At 41.2% G+C, this 16,368-nt stretch overlaps 1 protein-coding gene across 1 annotated transcript in view; it reads left to right on the top strand.

Annotated features, from left to right (window-relative positions):
- Positions 1–14,520, top strand: part of LOC143819189 (uncharacterized) — a 67,482-nt gene extending 52,962 nt beyond the window's left edge. The window contains exons 5-7 of the transcript XR_013224845.1: positions 1,360–1,464; positions 13,858–13,969; positions 14,424–14,520. The gene's annotated coding sequence lies outside the window, so the exon portion shown is untranslated. The remainder of the gene's footprint in view (positions 1–1,359; positions 1,465–13,857; positions 13,970–14,423) is intronic.
- The last annotated feature ends 1,848 nt before the right edge of the window (positions 14,521–16,368 follow it).

The following is a 16,368-nucleotide window of genomic DNA, read 5'->3' as shown; positions in this document are numbered from 1 at the left end:
TAGGTGATAGTTTGCATCAGCCTTAATTTTTGGCACTCTAGAGTGTACAACATGAATAACTTGGCCCCTTCTGTTATTTCTACAGTACTGATAGGAAGGAAAGTAAACACAATTCTGTCAAACATACATTATCTTCCTTTATTTCTGGTGGTATAAGTGCAAATGTGGAGAGAAAAACAACCTCTGTAGAGGGCAACCCATCATTTAACGGGCTAATGCTCTGTCATGGCACTTAGAGTAAAACAATCTCACACAAAAATCTAATGTTGATAGAAAAAGAGATGAAAACATCATTACCATGGGAACTTCTTTCAAAATAACAAACATGATTCCATCCTTGGGCATACATAGCAGGAAGGAATTATTTGGCCGTGATGTTTTCCTGACTAGCTTTTAAATGTTTCATTTCAGTTGCATGGTTTGACAAGCCTCTCAAATTTTTTTCGTACCACCTGCTCCTCTGCCATGACAAGACCATGACAAGTCTATGACACTAATTCCTATCTGCTGGTGGGAAATTAGCATTTGACCTTTTTGGCAGCACAACTTAGCTGCATTTTGAATGCAAGGCAGCGCCCCTCAAATACTGCAGCTCATCTTTTGCTGCCTGAGAACAGGAGGGAGCCATCTAGCAGCATGCCATGGGTCATAAGCACAGAGAATGAGCACAGAGGGATGTTTTGTCAAGGCTGTAACTCACAACTGGCAAAATGTTAATGTGGCTGCATTTGGTTCTTGATAAATCCAGTGCTTCATGGATGTTTAGCTGTCTAGTGACATAAAAAAAACTACTCTAGAGCTTCCTAGTTTAAAAACATATGATTCAAAAAACAAGGCAAAAAACAAGCCTCCTCTTTAATCATTCACAAACAAAAAGAGAATGAGACTGGAACCCATATCCTCCACCACGGTAAATCTGTCAATAGTTGTCTCAGCTGTGACATTAATTCAATCCGTAGTATGGCCAAAGGGAAGCACCCAGCATGTGTGCAATACAAGAAAGGTCCATAGCAAGATAAAGTATAGAAATATACAAAGGAGGCCATTCTGGTCATGCCAGTTGTTAACGTTCTGTGCTGTTTCTCTATCACATATGTCTGACCACTGTAGTAGATAGGTTCCATCTTCCCATAACATATACAGGCTATCAGACAGTAACTTATTTTACGACTGGAATAGCTTTCAAAATTCCACAAATTAGCTTTAGAGATTAATCTGTTTGGGGTCATTATTCTCTGTCCTATGATTTACTTATTATTTATTTTATTCATTTATACCCCACTTTTCTCCTCACACGGGATGTACAATGGTTTACATAGATCTTCTGTCTTCCATTTTATCCTCTCAACACTCTGCAAGGTATGTTACACTGAGAGAATATGGCTGGCCCAAGGTTATCCTGTGACATTGAGTGGGCATTCATCACACTGGTTCTTCACCTCACCAGAAGGTCATCATCTCCAGGTACTTAGTCTAAAATGTAATCACTTATATATTCTGTGCATCAGTGCTTCCTCTTGATTCCTTCCTACTCATTGGCCTTTGTACAGCAAGCATGCAGAAGACTTTGAAAACAGTCAGCCACCTAGAAGCCATCTCGATCATTTATATTAACACTGTTTTGTACATTGGATTTCTCCATTAATTGAAAAACATGTGTGATGGCACAAACGACTTTGGGTGCCCACTTGGAAGAAAAGGAGAGTATAAATGAAGTATTTAAAAATAAAAATCAGAAGGTCCAAGTACTATGTGACAATTGTGATCTCAAAGTTTAAAACGAAGCTCCTTCACGACTCTTGGAGAGATGGGTATTTCGGGCCCAAGCCCCTTACTTGAATAGAACACAAGCCTTCTGTAGGGGTCTATGGAGAGTGAAGGGATATAAATTGAACTAATAAGTCCCTTGTGCAGTCCAGCTAATGTCACCTCTACAGTCAGATGGTTTTGTCACACCTACTGACCCACCTGCCCATCATATCTGAATGTGTTGAGATTAGCTGATTGCCTTATGGGGCTGAGCAGGATATGGGGTCATAATGTTGGCAATAGCTTCATATCATGTAGCATTGTGGAGTTAATCAGAATCCAGTCTTGTCAATGGCCATTTTCCAACTCCCTTCATATTCAGTTTTGGTAACTGTTTCCTAAAGGAATTTTTCTGTCATTTCAGACAAATCTGCTTTAGCACCCAGCTGCTAGCAGTATTTATTTGCCTGTTCATACAAATCTGCTTGCATTGGATCAACAAAGCATGGTGGAGCCACCTTTGACGAAAACTGCTTTCTTCCATTTTTTCTATCCCTTCATTGCATTTCTGAATCACTATGGTGTGCTGTTTGAAATGTACAAAGTGCTTCCTAAAATGCCACATTTGTCCTTGCCCTTTTTCACCATGTGGTCTTCCATGCAGGCTTTTTAATGTTTTCTGTTGAGTGCTATAGCGCTAAACCAATTTATCTTCTCCAAAAACTCAGGGTGGCCTACAGCATACTATATATACAGCATACTATAGACAACATACTCACCTAATTAAAACATTTTAAGCATTTTAAAATGATCAGGTGTACATTTAAAAACAGTCAGAACCCGTTGCCTTTCTTCTGATGAGGAGGGAGGGTGTAATGGGATGCTTGCTGTTAAGTACAAACTGGGCATTCAGATGCTTTCGTTTCTGTTCACATAGACCCTTTATACACAGCGGCAGCTTCCCCGTGCTGTCGCCATGCCATTGTGGCAGGGCATGATGCCCTGCCATTTCTCATGTACGCACGGGAGCGGGGCATGCTGGGTTGCCCCAGTGTAGCACACACGCTTTACGCCAGGACCAGGAGAGATAAGTGAAGCCGGGGGTGTGAGGAAGGTAGGGAGGGGCCAGGCCCCCTCCACACACACTGGTGGGGCCAGGGGGGGTTTCCCCTGCCAGCTCCATTGCTCCACGGAGCCCGCAGGGGCGTGCAGTGTCCCTTAAGGGACACCATAGGGTCAGGGCTGGGTGGGCTGGCAGGCCTGGTGCTGGCAATTATGCACAGCACCGGCCCACCGCAGCCCCAGCTTACCCAGGAAGCTATGGAAGATCCCGCGTTTGCTTAATGCGGGCCTTCTGTAGACCTGGGCTGGGAGGCGCTTGCGCTGGTGGCAGCAGCGAGCGTTATCGGGGATTTTCCCCAAAGCGCTGCTGCCACCAACGCAGGCAGTATGGCCCGTGCATAATGGGCCATAGGGAGGCCAGCTCATTGGTGGTATTCATAGGTATCAACCATAGGCCTGGTGGAACAGCTTTGTCTTGCAGGCCTTGCAAAACTGTTTGAAGTCCTTCGGGGCCCTGATCTCACCTCAGAGAGCATTCCACCAGGCCCCTAGGAGGGATAAAAAAGCTCTGGCTCTGGTTGAGCAGGTTTGTGCATTCAACCATAGATTACCTTGGGGGGTTAGTAGAGAAGGTGGTTCTGCAGGCTCATTAACTCCATCTAAATGGTTTTATGTGGCCCTTCCCCTACCTTTTCCCATATGACAAAGAGAATGGGCAAAGCTAGTATTTAACTTCTTGTTTTCATAATGTATTAATTTACCTTAAATTAATTAAATAATAAAAATTATTTTACTTATATCATTTTACCCTGTTGTAATCCACCCTAAGTCCTCTGAAAGAGGGAAGAAAACAAATGCAAATATAAACAAATAAACAGGAGGAGATTTGCTGTATGAAACGCCTGTCCCTCTATCATTTTACTCAAAATCGGGCCCACAATGAATAACATCCCATTTAGACTGGCAAGGCAGAAATCTTCAATAAGATTGATTAGGCTCTCACTAGGAATAGTCTGGGTTGCTACAGTATAGGTAAGGCTAATTGGTGGGCACCCTGAGGCATCTAAGGGATGTTTCCTAATTTGACAACACATTGACATGCTTTATACAGCCTGCTGGTTGACTGTGCTGAAGAGTATCAGCCCAAACTTGTTTCAGTGGCTTGGGGAAGAACAGAATTGGCCATGCTAGGGGAGAAAGGATGAGGCTTGCTTTGGCACACTTGATGTTTAAGCAAAAATAAACAAAGTTAGTTGCAATGTTGACTGAGTTTTGTCTCAATGCACATGAGAGGTCTTTATCATCATATCAACATTCTCCCATTTTCATTTTGTTAAATATTCAGCTTGATGAAAAGTTCAGAAGAAAAAAAAAAACCTTTTTTGATATTTAGGTTGGTCCTTAACAAAAATGTCTGTTGTCATCGATTTAGGGAACTGTAAGTCTGCCAAGAAAACGCTAGAGGGCGTCACCCCAAGGGTCAGACATGACTCGGTGCTTGCACAGGGGATACCTTTACCTTTACCTAAGATGGAAATATCCCAGGTTTATGATACTGACATTCTTTTTGTTGTCAAAGCCTCAGAAACTAGGACTTTAAAGATGAGAAGATTTAAAAAATAAAAACAAAAACATGATCCCAGTGTCTGAGATTCCATCCAACATGAAAAGTGTTTGTGCTTTGCTTTGCTCCACTATTCCACACCTGTTCATTTCCAGGTCAGTAGGAAGGCAAGTTTCAAATGTCAGCCATATGACTTTGTCACTAACAAAACATTGTAAAAATCATACCCAACTTCAAGCCTGGGCAGAACTATGTCAGAAACACTCAGAAGTGTAAATGGAATTTCAGTAAGACTTCCAGCTCTGTCTCTGAACTATGACATCACTGTTTCTATCTTTCACATTGTTTTGTTGGTGAAGATGGAGGACTGAGAGAGGGGCAGGCATACTCACCATTCAGGAATGTAGCCACCAAGCACACAATGGCAAATTCGCATAAGAACAGAATGTTAATTATCTATTTTCCTAAGCCTTTTATGCTTGTATTGACATATTTCATTATTAGGTACTAATCAGTTTTGGGTTTGCATAGCTGTGAACTTCATTTGAATAAGTTCATTATTTCACTGCCAGAAGAAACAAAATTAAACTTAATTAGAGGTCACAACACCTCCAGGCTGAGTTAATTAAAGGTCTAATCAAACCTTTTGGGACACTGTAGCTTGTCAGTAGTACAAAAAAATTAATAAGTGGAAAACAAGCTAGCCCTTCCTTAAGGAAGCACTAATCTTTTTTTAAAGGAGAGGACTGATGTCTCCCATCTCCTTTCTTTCTATTTCAAGCTGCATCTCAATCATAAAAAGCACCTTTATTGCAATGTGATGATCAGGACAAATACAGGTTTGTCAATACTGCTTCAATAAAGCATGATTTCCTTCTTTGTTGGAGCCAATGATTTATTGTCCCAGCAGGGCAGATACTGAACAGCACTGCAGTTCTGAATGATATGTCATTTCATTCACACAATAATTATGCATTCACTGAGAGATCAATTCAAACTTTCTCTACAGTTTTAGTCATGCACCCTGTTCCTGTTTATTGGGACCTCAGTTGATTAACAGACTGCACAACACTCCCATTAAGCATAAATTAAGCTCATATAACATCAGAAGACCTTTCGGTCACACATGTAATATCAAATAATATGCCACAAATAACGAAACAACCTTATCATAACAACCTGATGTGTTTTGATCCACTTGGATCTTCTTCAGAGGTCAATTATCAACCACACGTGCATAAATACATGTAGGCAATGGTTGTTCTGCTTATAAATTTCCTTCACCTTGGAAGCCAAGAAAGTGGAAATACCAGGGCTTTTACAAAACTAGACATACAGGAAATGGAAAATGAACTGAGCCCTGAAGGGAGCTAAATCCACGCGGATGCAAAATGAAAGCCTGACCCACTTGTGAAGTAAAAGTAAATTGGCATGCAGAAGAGAAAAATAAATCTGAGGGGAATGTATGGTAAAAGTGAAGGGAAAAACCAGTGCAGAAAAGGCTGTCTTCCATCAACTGCAGTTTCACATGTTTAGTCCCACTTACCATTCTATCTCAGCCCAATATCTTATTCTAAAGAACCCTTCTTTTGTGAAAGTACATCTGACCTGCAAGGTATAATGACCCATGGGAAATGCACCCAGAAATTCACCTTCTGGTCCAGCAGAGCAGAGTCCCAAAACATCAGACACTTGATCAAAGTTGGTTTATTAGAAGGAATATACAGGAACAGGTTTCAGTGGTGGTTCATCACAGCAAGGAAATTGACAATTTGAACGAAGAACCAACAGGAGTATGTATGGGTTTGGGCTCCCACCCCTAGAATCTAGATGGGAAACAGGGTTCTCCAGAGAAAATATTTGAACTCAAGAGGTGAGAAAACTGGTGTCAGCTGGGCTGGGCTCTCTCTCCAGCTGGCCTTCTACTTGTAGTCACTACAAGGGTTGTTTAACATTTCAATGGGGAACACAGCAATACCACTTGCCTCTCACAGCAAGACAAGGTGTAAACAGGAAAGTGGAGTGGAGAATCCCACCTCCAGCCCTAGAAACACAACAGAGATTGACATGGGCACATGACATAAGGCCATAAACAACACAACATTTTCTATAGAGGGGACACCAGTTAAAACACTTTTCTAAAGATGGTGTGAAGGGTACCTACCCTGACTAGATTCCATGGTTGTAAGGACCCATTATTCTTGCCTTTTGCAGAAGCTGTTGACTTCTTAGACTAATTTTGATTTATAAATGGCTGTTGTTTCCTAACTGAAGTGTATTAAGAGGAATGAATGCCTCAGTTGATATTTCTGTTCTTTCTTTGGTAGCAATGGTCTCTAGTTTTACTTATTTGTTGTTGTTTGATATTTTGTTGTTTCTGTCTTTCCAAAGTTTGGCCTGTCTTGTCTTTTGAAACTACAAAGCCAAATAGCCAGAGGAATCATACAAAATATTTATGGTAAAGTTTTGTTGCTGTTAGTGGAACTTATTTCCCAGGAAATGCAATTAATATCAGAACATAAATCTGACTGTGTACACAAAGTCATATATTTTGAATTACCTCATAGTGTCTTTTAAGTTGAATCAGTGATAAGGAATATAAATTTCAGTGATCTTTTTGAACCCTGAAAAGTGTTATAGACATTATAATCAAGCGATGATGATTATAATATATTACATGCTTTTCAGTGATGTGGGTTATGGGTAATCTTAAATTACATAATGATATATTGCTTAGACCTAAAATTGTAGGCAAAACTATACAGCAGCAGTTAGGGCATAATTGCACTGAGATCATTTTATTTGACACCTATAATTACCATTAATCATAATCATTATAAAATTAAAGCTACTTCTACTTTTACTTACAGGACAGAAACCATATCCCCATATTCTAAATATTCCCTGTCTTTTAATTTTGTTAATAAGATATATATCAACTCGTTCATCCTTGCAATTTCCCTACAGTTGTAGAAAGCATATTACTAAATGCATGTTGGTAATAATATTTGGAAAGAAACCTGGTGGTACCTGGAGTAGAAAGTGCTTTGTAGGAAGGAAAAGAAACATTATTGCCATAATTCCCAATTATTCAAAGAATATGTTGATGGTGTTATAATACCAAGATAGAAAATTGAAATGAAGATCTCTTATGAAGAAGAGTTGGTTCTTATATGCCTTTTTTCTCTACCCGGGGTCTCAAAGGGGCTTACAGTCGCCTTCCCTTTCCTCTCCCCACAACAGACACCCTGTGAGGTGGGTGAGGCTGAGAGAGCCCTGATATCATTGCTCGGTCAGAACAGTTTTCTCAGTGCCATGGCGAGCCCAAGGTCACCCAGCTGGCTGCATGTGGAGGAGTGCAGAAACGAACCTGGCTTGCCAAATTAGAAGTCCACACTCGTAACCACTACAGCAAGCTGGTTTAAGAATCAATGAATAAATCCCACAGAAAATATCCAAATTATTCTGTAAGTAGAATATTTACAAAAGTTGAACTATGCAATTCACCATTCCAAATCATTACAACAGCAATCTTCAGCCTATGAGTCACACATAGTCCCAACCTCTAGGTTGGAAATTTCTATCAAGCTGCCATTTTTGCTGGATATCAGAAAAACCTACTTTCCATGCACAGGGATATGTTGACTGTTTAGGAAGCTAACCTAGAATTGCCAGCTCTGGGTTGAGAAATTCCTGGAGATTTGGTGGAGGATCCTGGGAAAGACACAGACATCAGTGGTGTATGTCACAAAGTCCAACCCCCCCCCCCCTTTTCATGCCAAGTTATCCAATCTGATGCTTTTGGTATTGTTAAAAATACACCATTTAATGAACCATGTAAATTATGGGAGGTGGTGTTATTGTTCCACTATGCAATACAGAGAACACAGTTGCCACACTTCCTGTTTGTCATTTTGCGCACAACCTAAAAGAAAGAGCATTGAGATCATTTTGCAGTACAGATTCCATTTTATTTTATTCCCTGTACCCTCTCTTGTCTCTTGTCAATGGTCCCAGCAGTGACACTGGTGACTTCATATATCTAGTTCATCTCCTCAATCCTGTGATGTGGCTATCAGATCCTTGCTGTTCAGTGGGTCCCCTGCTACTGCCTGGTTCTTAAAGCTGGATCTCAACTTTGTAGACCACCAATCTGCCGCTTACAAATAACAAAGCCATACCCATGGTGAAGATGTAAGATCTAATGTTTTTCAAAGTGCAACATTAAATAATAAAGTGCTCTAGGGTATAATACAGTCCAGAATTGTCGAGGAAAGATAATGACACAACATATTACTTACCACAAAGAAAATTGAAGAGAACTAAAATGTTCATGTAGGCAATCTAATGAGGCAATCCTTTTACCCGAAGGCATGCTAAGGCTCCAGTTTGCAGGCTGAGTTATAGCAGTAACAACAAGGGCCAAACCAGACAAGACACTAGAAGTCATATTAAGGAATATTTCAGTGTGTGTGAGGGGGGGGGGTTCTGCTTGTGCCCAATTCAGATCAAGTTCCTGAATATTCACCCTATTAAGGCAAATAGGAGCTCCATAGGGCTGTATCAGGCTGGAAAAACAACATAAGGAGATGATTATACCCATCTTTCCCTTGCCCCATTGATGGGCATTTAAAGTGAACTAAACACTGGCTACTTCAATAATGCAATTGCCCTGCCATGACTTGGCTAGAACGAGAAATTTCTCATCCAGAAATATCTTAAAGAAGTTTAAGAGACAAATTAGAAACAGGCTCATAGCTGTTTAAATCCAGTCATCTAAGGTCTTTTAAAGTAAGGCATTAAACTGCTCCAGAGGCAATAAGTCCTTTACTAAAGAAGCATCAGTAATTGGTGCCATGCACTGATTGGCCATGCCACCAGGGGGCAAGAGAAAGGAGGCGTTATATCTTAAGTCCACATCTTCAAGCTATGAAAGCTGAAAGACATCCATACAAATATTACTGGAAACTTCAATGACTATAATTTGTGACCTTTCAATGTCTGATAAAATGCATTTGATTTGATATGCAAATTCATCATGGCATACCTGAGATTTTCTTTCAGGAGCAACTGCACAGATACAATAATAATGGAAGAGAACTAAGATTTCAGTTCAAATTCATTTGACATACTGTGCTTCTGATTTGTCAGCAAAGATATTATATTAGTAATACAATGTAAAATAAAGTCCATTCCTAGAGATTGTGTGCTAGGCATGCTAGATTGCCTGTATATTCTCACTGGCACCCTTAACTCGAATACATTTAATTGAGAATGAAATGCATTAACTGTCATATATTTGTGCTTTGATCCCATTGTTTATATGGGGTTCTGATCACGAGCCCCAGGAATTTTACTTCCCCCAGCCATTGTTTCTTTCCTGAAATTATTTCAGGTTTACTTAGAGTAGCATCTGGAACTTCCCCCGAGTTTGTGTATATTCTAAAATATCAACTTGAAGGTGATATGAGTGATTATGCTTTAGGACAGTGGTCCCCAACCTGCGGGCCGCAAAGGCCATGGCGCCGGGCCGCGGCTCCCTCTCCCCGCCCCCCCCCGCAGTAAAAAACTTCCCAGGCCGCAAGCTTGCGGCCCGGGAAGCTTCTTACTGCGGGGAGGGCGGGGAGAGGGAATCAGGGCCGCGCCGCGCCCGTGCAGGCCGCGCCCGCGCGGTCCGATCCGCGGGCGCGGCCCGCGGGCGCGGCCCGATCCGCGGGCACGGCCCGCGGGCGCGGATCGCGGGCGCGGCTCGATCCGTGGGCGTGGCCCGCGCGGGCGCGGTCCGCGCGGGCGCGGCCCGATGCCCTGCCGGTCCCCAGCCTAATAAAGGTTGGGGACCACTGCTTTAGGATAATCCTCCAGATAGACAGACAGACAGGATAGTGGTGATGGCATCATGCAACAGAAGGACGATGTGATGAAATGCAGTTCCTGTGGTTAGAAATGCATTCCATGAAGTGTCTTGAGCAATCTTGTAGGAGGATTCATCTAGCTATACCCAAACATAGAATCATAGAATCATAGAATCATAGAATCATAGAGTTGGAAGGGGCCATACAGGCCATCTAGTCCAACCCCCTGCTCAACGCAGGATTAGCCCTAAGCATCCTAAAGCATCCAAGAAAAGTGTGTATCCAACCTTTGCTTGAAGACTTCCAGTGAGGGGGCACTCACCACCTCCTTAGGCAGCCTATTCCACTGCTGAACGACTCTGACTGAGAAAAACTTTTTCCTGATATCTAGCCTATATCGTTGTACTTGAAGTTTAAACCCATTACTGCGTGTCCTTTCCTCTGCAGCCAGCAGAAACAGCATCCTGCCCTCCTCCAAGTGACAACCTTTCAAATACTTAAAGAGGGCTATCATGTCCCCTCTCAACCTCCTTTTCTCCAGGCTGAACATTCCCAAGTCCCTCAACCTATCTTCATAGGGCTTGGTCCCTTGGCCCCAGATCATCTTCGTCGCTCTCCTCTGTACCCTTTCAATTTTATCGATGTCCTTCTTGAAGTGAGGCCTCCAGAACTGCACACAGTACTCCAGGTGTGGTCTGACCAGTGCCGTATACAATGGGACTATGACATATTGTGATTTTGATGTGATGCCTCTGTTGATACAGCCCAAAATGGCATTTGCCTTTTTTACCGCTGCATCACACTGCCTGCTCATGTTTAGTTTACAATCCACAAGTACCCCAAGGTCTCGTTCACACACAGTGCTACCTAGAAGCGTATCCCCCATCCAGTAGGCATGCTTTTCATTTTTCTGACCCAGATGCAGAACTTTACACTTATCTTTATTAAATTGCATCTTGTTCTCATTTGCCCATTTTTCCATTGTGTTCAGATCTCGTTGAACTCTGTCTCTATCTTCCGGAGTATTTGCCAGTCCTCCCAATTTGGTGTCATCTGCAAACTTGATGAGTAGTCCCTCCACCCCCTCATCTAGATCATTAATAAATATGTTAAAAAGTACCGGGCCGAGCACCGAACCCTGAGGTACCCCGCTACTCACCTCTCTCCAGTCTGATGAAACACCATTGACAACAACTCTTTGAGTGCGGTTCTCTAACCAATTCCCTATCCACCTAACGATCTGAAAATCCAGATTGCAGTCCTTCAACTTATCCATCAGAACATCATGGGGAACCTTGTCAAAAGCTTTACTAAAATCCAAGTAAATGACATCAACCGAATTTCCCCGATCCAGCAAACCTGTTACTTGGTCAAAAAAGGAAACTAGGTTGGTCTGGCAGGACCTGTTGGAGACAAATCCATGCTGACTTCCTTGGATCACCAAATTGTCCTCCAGATGTTTGCAGATCGCTCCCTTTAATATCTGCTCCATTATCTTCCCCACAACAGAGGTCAGACTCACTGGTCTGTAGTTTCCCGGGTCATCCTTCCTCCCTTTTTTGAAGATCGGAATAACGTTTGCTCTTTTCCAGTCCTCCGGGACATCTCCAGTCCTTAAAGAGGTTCCGAAGATGATGGACAAGGGCTGTGCAAGTTCTCTGGAAAGTTCTTTGAGTACTCTCGGGTGCATTTCATCTGGACCAGGGGATTTGAACTCATCCAGTGCAGCTAAATGCCTCTCGACCACCTCTCTATCCATGTTAACCTGCCACCCAGACACTATCCTTTGGCTACAGCCATCTCTAGATGTGCCTAAACACTTTGACCTGTGGGAAAAAACAGATGTAAAATAGGCACTAAGCCTTTCTGCTTTCTCTGCATCTTTCGTTAGAGTTTGTCCATCCGTACCCAACAGCGGGCCTATTGCCTCCTTTACTTTACGTTTGCTCCTCACGTAACTGAAAAATCTTTTCTTGTTACAATGGGCTTCCCTAACATAAATATTTGCTTCATGTGCCTGTATAAGGATCTGTATCATCAGAGTATTGTTTTTCCTTTTCCTACTCTGAGACTAATGGCAGATATCCAAATGAAAATGTTGTAATGTGCATAGTTTAGTGAATTGTTCACTAGGAAAGCCTATTCTCCAGAAAAAGTGGGCAAAGCATTAGAGGGGTAGACTGTCAAGGCTACAGAGGGTCACTGTAGGCCATTTCAAAACAATTCCCTCAGATATCCCTGAAGGATATATAGAAGTGAGAGATGACAGAAGGAAAGAAGAAAAAAGTTATCAATCCTCAGCAGAACAAACATCCACTCTAGGTATTTTGCTTATTTGCTTAGAGATTTTTATACTGTGTCTTCATGAATGGTCACCCTGCAGCAGTTTACAACCACTCATAAATACACTTCCTTTCAGTAATCACTAAAAATTTAAAACATTAAAAACAATTATGACAGTTCTAGTGCCTAATTCCTGTGTAAACTGCTGGCCCCATGGAGGCGTACATAGGCCTTCCATGGTGTTCCACTAAGGACCTGCACAGCTGCATTCTGGATCAGTTGCAATTTCCAGAGCAGGGACAAGGGAAGGCCAATGTTTCTAACAGCTTGTGTGAAAACTGACATTTAACTAAAAAGCATAACAAGCTGTCTTAGTGCAAAACAGAACTTACTATAATTTCAAGTCAAGCAAAGCATTAAAATCAGTGACTATACATTCATTGAGAAGTTTCTAGTGGTTAATGAAACCCAAAGAGTACAGGCATCTTTCCTGTACTTCAGTGTTTCTGCTGTTTCCCAGTGAGATGAATCCCCAGTTGATGCTTTGACTTTGTGGCACCCTTTGCTCCAAGGGCATTTCTTTTGGAGGAATTGTTTCACAAATTTGGACTAGATTCCCTCCCCCCATGTGTTCTGAAAAGGGGTTCTGTGGTCATATCATCATGAACTTAATCAGAGACAGAATCTTCATTTTTGGGGGGTGCATATGCAGCAATATTATAACTTCATAACATTGAAAATAAAAAAGCTGAATATATTGTGGGAAACAATATGATGGTTGCCATTTCAAAAGTCCTCCACTCCTCCTTAGTCGCCAGCTATGAAAATGGCTGGCAATTATAAAACTCAATATACCAATTCAATACTTATGAAAAGCATGGGAAATGTGTTGCCATGTCAGTCATCAGAAATAGAACCTCCTTTTCTTTGCATATGCAGTGATGTTCTAACATAAAATTGTTTATAAAGGCTGGATGTATTATAAGGAAAAGCATGGTTGCTGCATTTATACATCAATAATTATGGAGTATGATAAATGTGTCCTCATAAATTTAATCACTGATGGAATCTCTTTTTTACTTGCATATGCAGTAATGTTATATCACTATAACATTGTAAAAAAAAAAGAAAGTTCACTGGGAGCTGTAGGGAAAGGGGGGAGAGTAAAGAAATAATACAAGCATGTGACATCAAAATCTACCCATTAAAAAGAGAAGAAATGAAGGAACTTCAAGGATAGGTAATTGCACAGAGAAGGCTACATGAAACACCCTAACATTGCTATATTATAGAAAAAACTGTTTTGTAATACAATGTTATTCTTAAAAAAATAATTGGCTTGCTCAGGGTGAAATCTGAGGTGGGAAGACCTGGTGAACATGCAACACTGATGACACAACATGGTGGCATGGCAGGAAACCAAATTTGAATCTGGGATTCTACACTGGAAAACTGCAAGGTAAGATCTTAAAAAGGATAAAATCACTGTAAAGGAGGATTCAGAAGCTGCAGGGTAAGGGGGTGGCAAAACTTTTTGCAGAAAGTTTAGCAAAGTTCAGTTCTTAAAGAATGACAATGTGGGGGTTTGCGCTTGTGTGGAAATGGTCCTGGTGAGCCAGTCTCCTAGCACTTTAGTGTAGAAGACCTTGCATCAGCATTAAAAAAAACTATTTTAAGGTTGCAAGGAACATTTTACAGATCTGTTAACCACACAAAATGGCAATAGATATTACAGTTGATGCAGACAGCTGATAATCAACCTCTTTGCACTGATCAAACCATGGTCATTGAACTGCTACACATTATTTCAGTGTTCAGTTGAATTCTTTGCCATTGTAAATGCTACTCACTCATTGTAAGTGCAGTTTGAGACTTACAAGACCTTGTCACATTACTTTATTTTCCATTTACAGGAAGAAGATTGAAACTTGGGATACTTTTCTCAAAAAAACAAAAACAAAAAACCCACAGGCTTTTTCCTTAAGATTGACTGCCCGGGAAGAGGTCCAGAAAATATCAATATTTCTTTCCATTTGTGTTTCTATTTCTTCTTTTCTCAGCTGCCACAATTTCTCTTTCAGCTTCCTCTAGAAATACACTTATATACCATTACTTTACAAGACCAGTCTCCTGGTAGCTGGTTTTTCAGTCATATATATGCAATAAATATTAAAGACATCTAGAATATAATGCGGGTATTTGAGAAGATGTAAGATCATGAGATTAGGGTACTTATAGTTTGTTGCACTTGAATTTAATAGTAGAGTACTAAATACTAAATAAGAAATGTCATGATTACTTAATCATATAAATGTGAATGGCTAAATTACAATGAATTGATTCAATATGTGTAATTTGTATACATATTAAAATAACAATTCTGAAAGAACAAAAACAATTGGTAGGGGAATGATGGTTTTAGAAGGCATGACATAATGTGTACGAGAGATAAGGCAGAATGCCTCTTCTTAAGAAGTTCTTACAACGTGGATTTTGAAAGTATCTATATTAAAATTGGTACTTAAGTTGAATAATTTTTTAAAAATATATACTGCATAATTATTTGGCGAGACTTTTTTAGTTAATAAGAATGTTTAAATCAATTAATTAATTAAGAAGAAGAAAAGTTGGTATTTATATGTCATTTTTCTCTACCTGAAGCAGTCTCGAAGCAGCTTACAGTTGCCTTCCCTTTCCTCTCCCCACAACAGACACCCTGTGAGGTGGGTGAGGCTGAGAGAGCCCTGATATCACTGCTCAGTCAGAACAGCTTTATCAGTGCTGTGGCGAGCCCAAGGTCACCCAGCTGGCTGCATGTGGAGAATCGCAAAATTGAACCTGGCTAGCCAGATTAGAAGTCCGCACTCCTAACCACTACACCAAACTGGCTTGAGTCCAAGCCATTAATGACTCTTAAAGCACCCCATGGTACATACCTTGATACCTATTTTTCCCTCCAAATGCCTCACAAGAATGGCATGATCTACTGTACCTGATAGATCCAATAGGAATAAAAAAGAAGCATGGACTTTGTCTATATCCAGATGGAGTTCATCAACTGAAGTCACCAAGGTTGTCTTTTTCCAATAGCCAGGTTTGAAACCGAACTGGGAAAGGTTCAGGGTTCATGAGTTATAGAATCATAGAATCATAGAGTTGGAAGGGGCCATACAGGCCATCTAGTCCAACCCCCTGCTCAACACAGGATTAGCCCTAAGCATCCTAAAGCATTTCTTGAGTTATCAAGAAAACTTCTTGAGTTTCAAATTTCTTGAGTTATCAAGAAAACCTGGAGCTGCTCCATTACAGCTCTCTCAGTCACTTTTCATAATAGGTAAAGGTAAATGTATCCCCTGTGAAAGCACCGAGTCATGTCTGACCCTTGGGGTGACACCCTCCAGCGTTTTCATGGCAGACTCAATACGGGGTGGTTTGCCAGTGCCTTCCCCAGTCATTACCGTTTACCCCCCAGCAAGCTGGGTACTCATTTTACTGACCTTGGAAGGATGGAAGGCTGAGTCAACCTTGAGCTGGCTGCTGGGATTGAACTCCCATCCTCATGGACAGACAGCTTCAGACAGCATGTCGCTGCCTTACCGCTCTTACCACAAGAGGCTCTACTTTTCATAATAAAGGTAGATTAAAGACAAAACAATAATTGGCAATATCAGTTGTCTGTAGGGGTGGGATGTTTGTAGTTTATGTCAAAGGGAAGTTGGATAGTTTACTGGTGAAAAAAATGTGTCCTGAGTTAGTGGATGCTTTATGATGTATATCAAGGGCACACTAATGTGGTTCTTGCATTATTTTAGTTGACAGGATGGGCAAAGGCCCAGTTGCCTTCAGAGATGGCCTTCA

This window comes from Paroedura picta, chromosome 10 (genome assembly GCF_049243985.1).
Source record: "Paroedura picta isolate Pp20150507F chromosome 10, Ppicta_v3.0, whole genome shotgun sequence".
NCBI classification, from domain to species: Eukaryota; Metazoa; Chordata; class Lepidosauria; order Squamata; family Gekkonidae; genus Paroedura; species Paroedura picta.
Note: the sequence above shows the minus strand (reverse complement) of the source record. Positions and strands in the feature narration are given on the sequence as shown.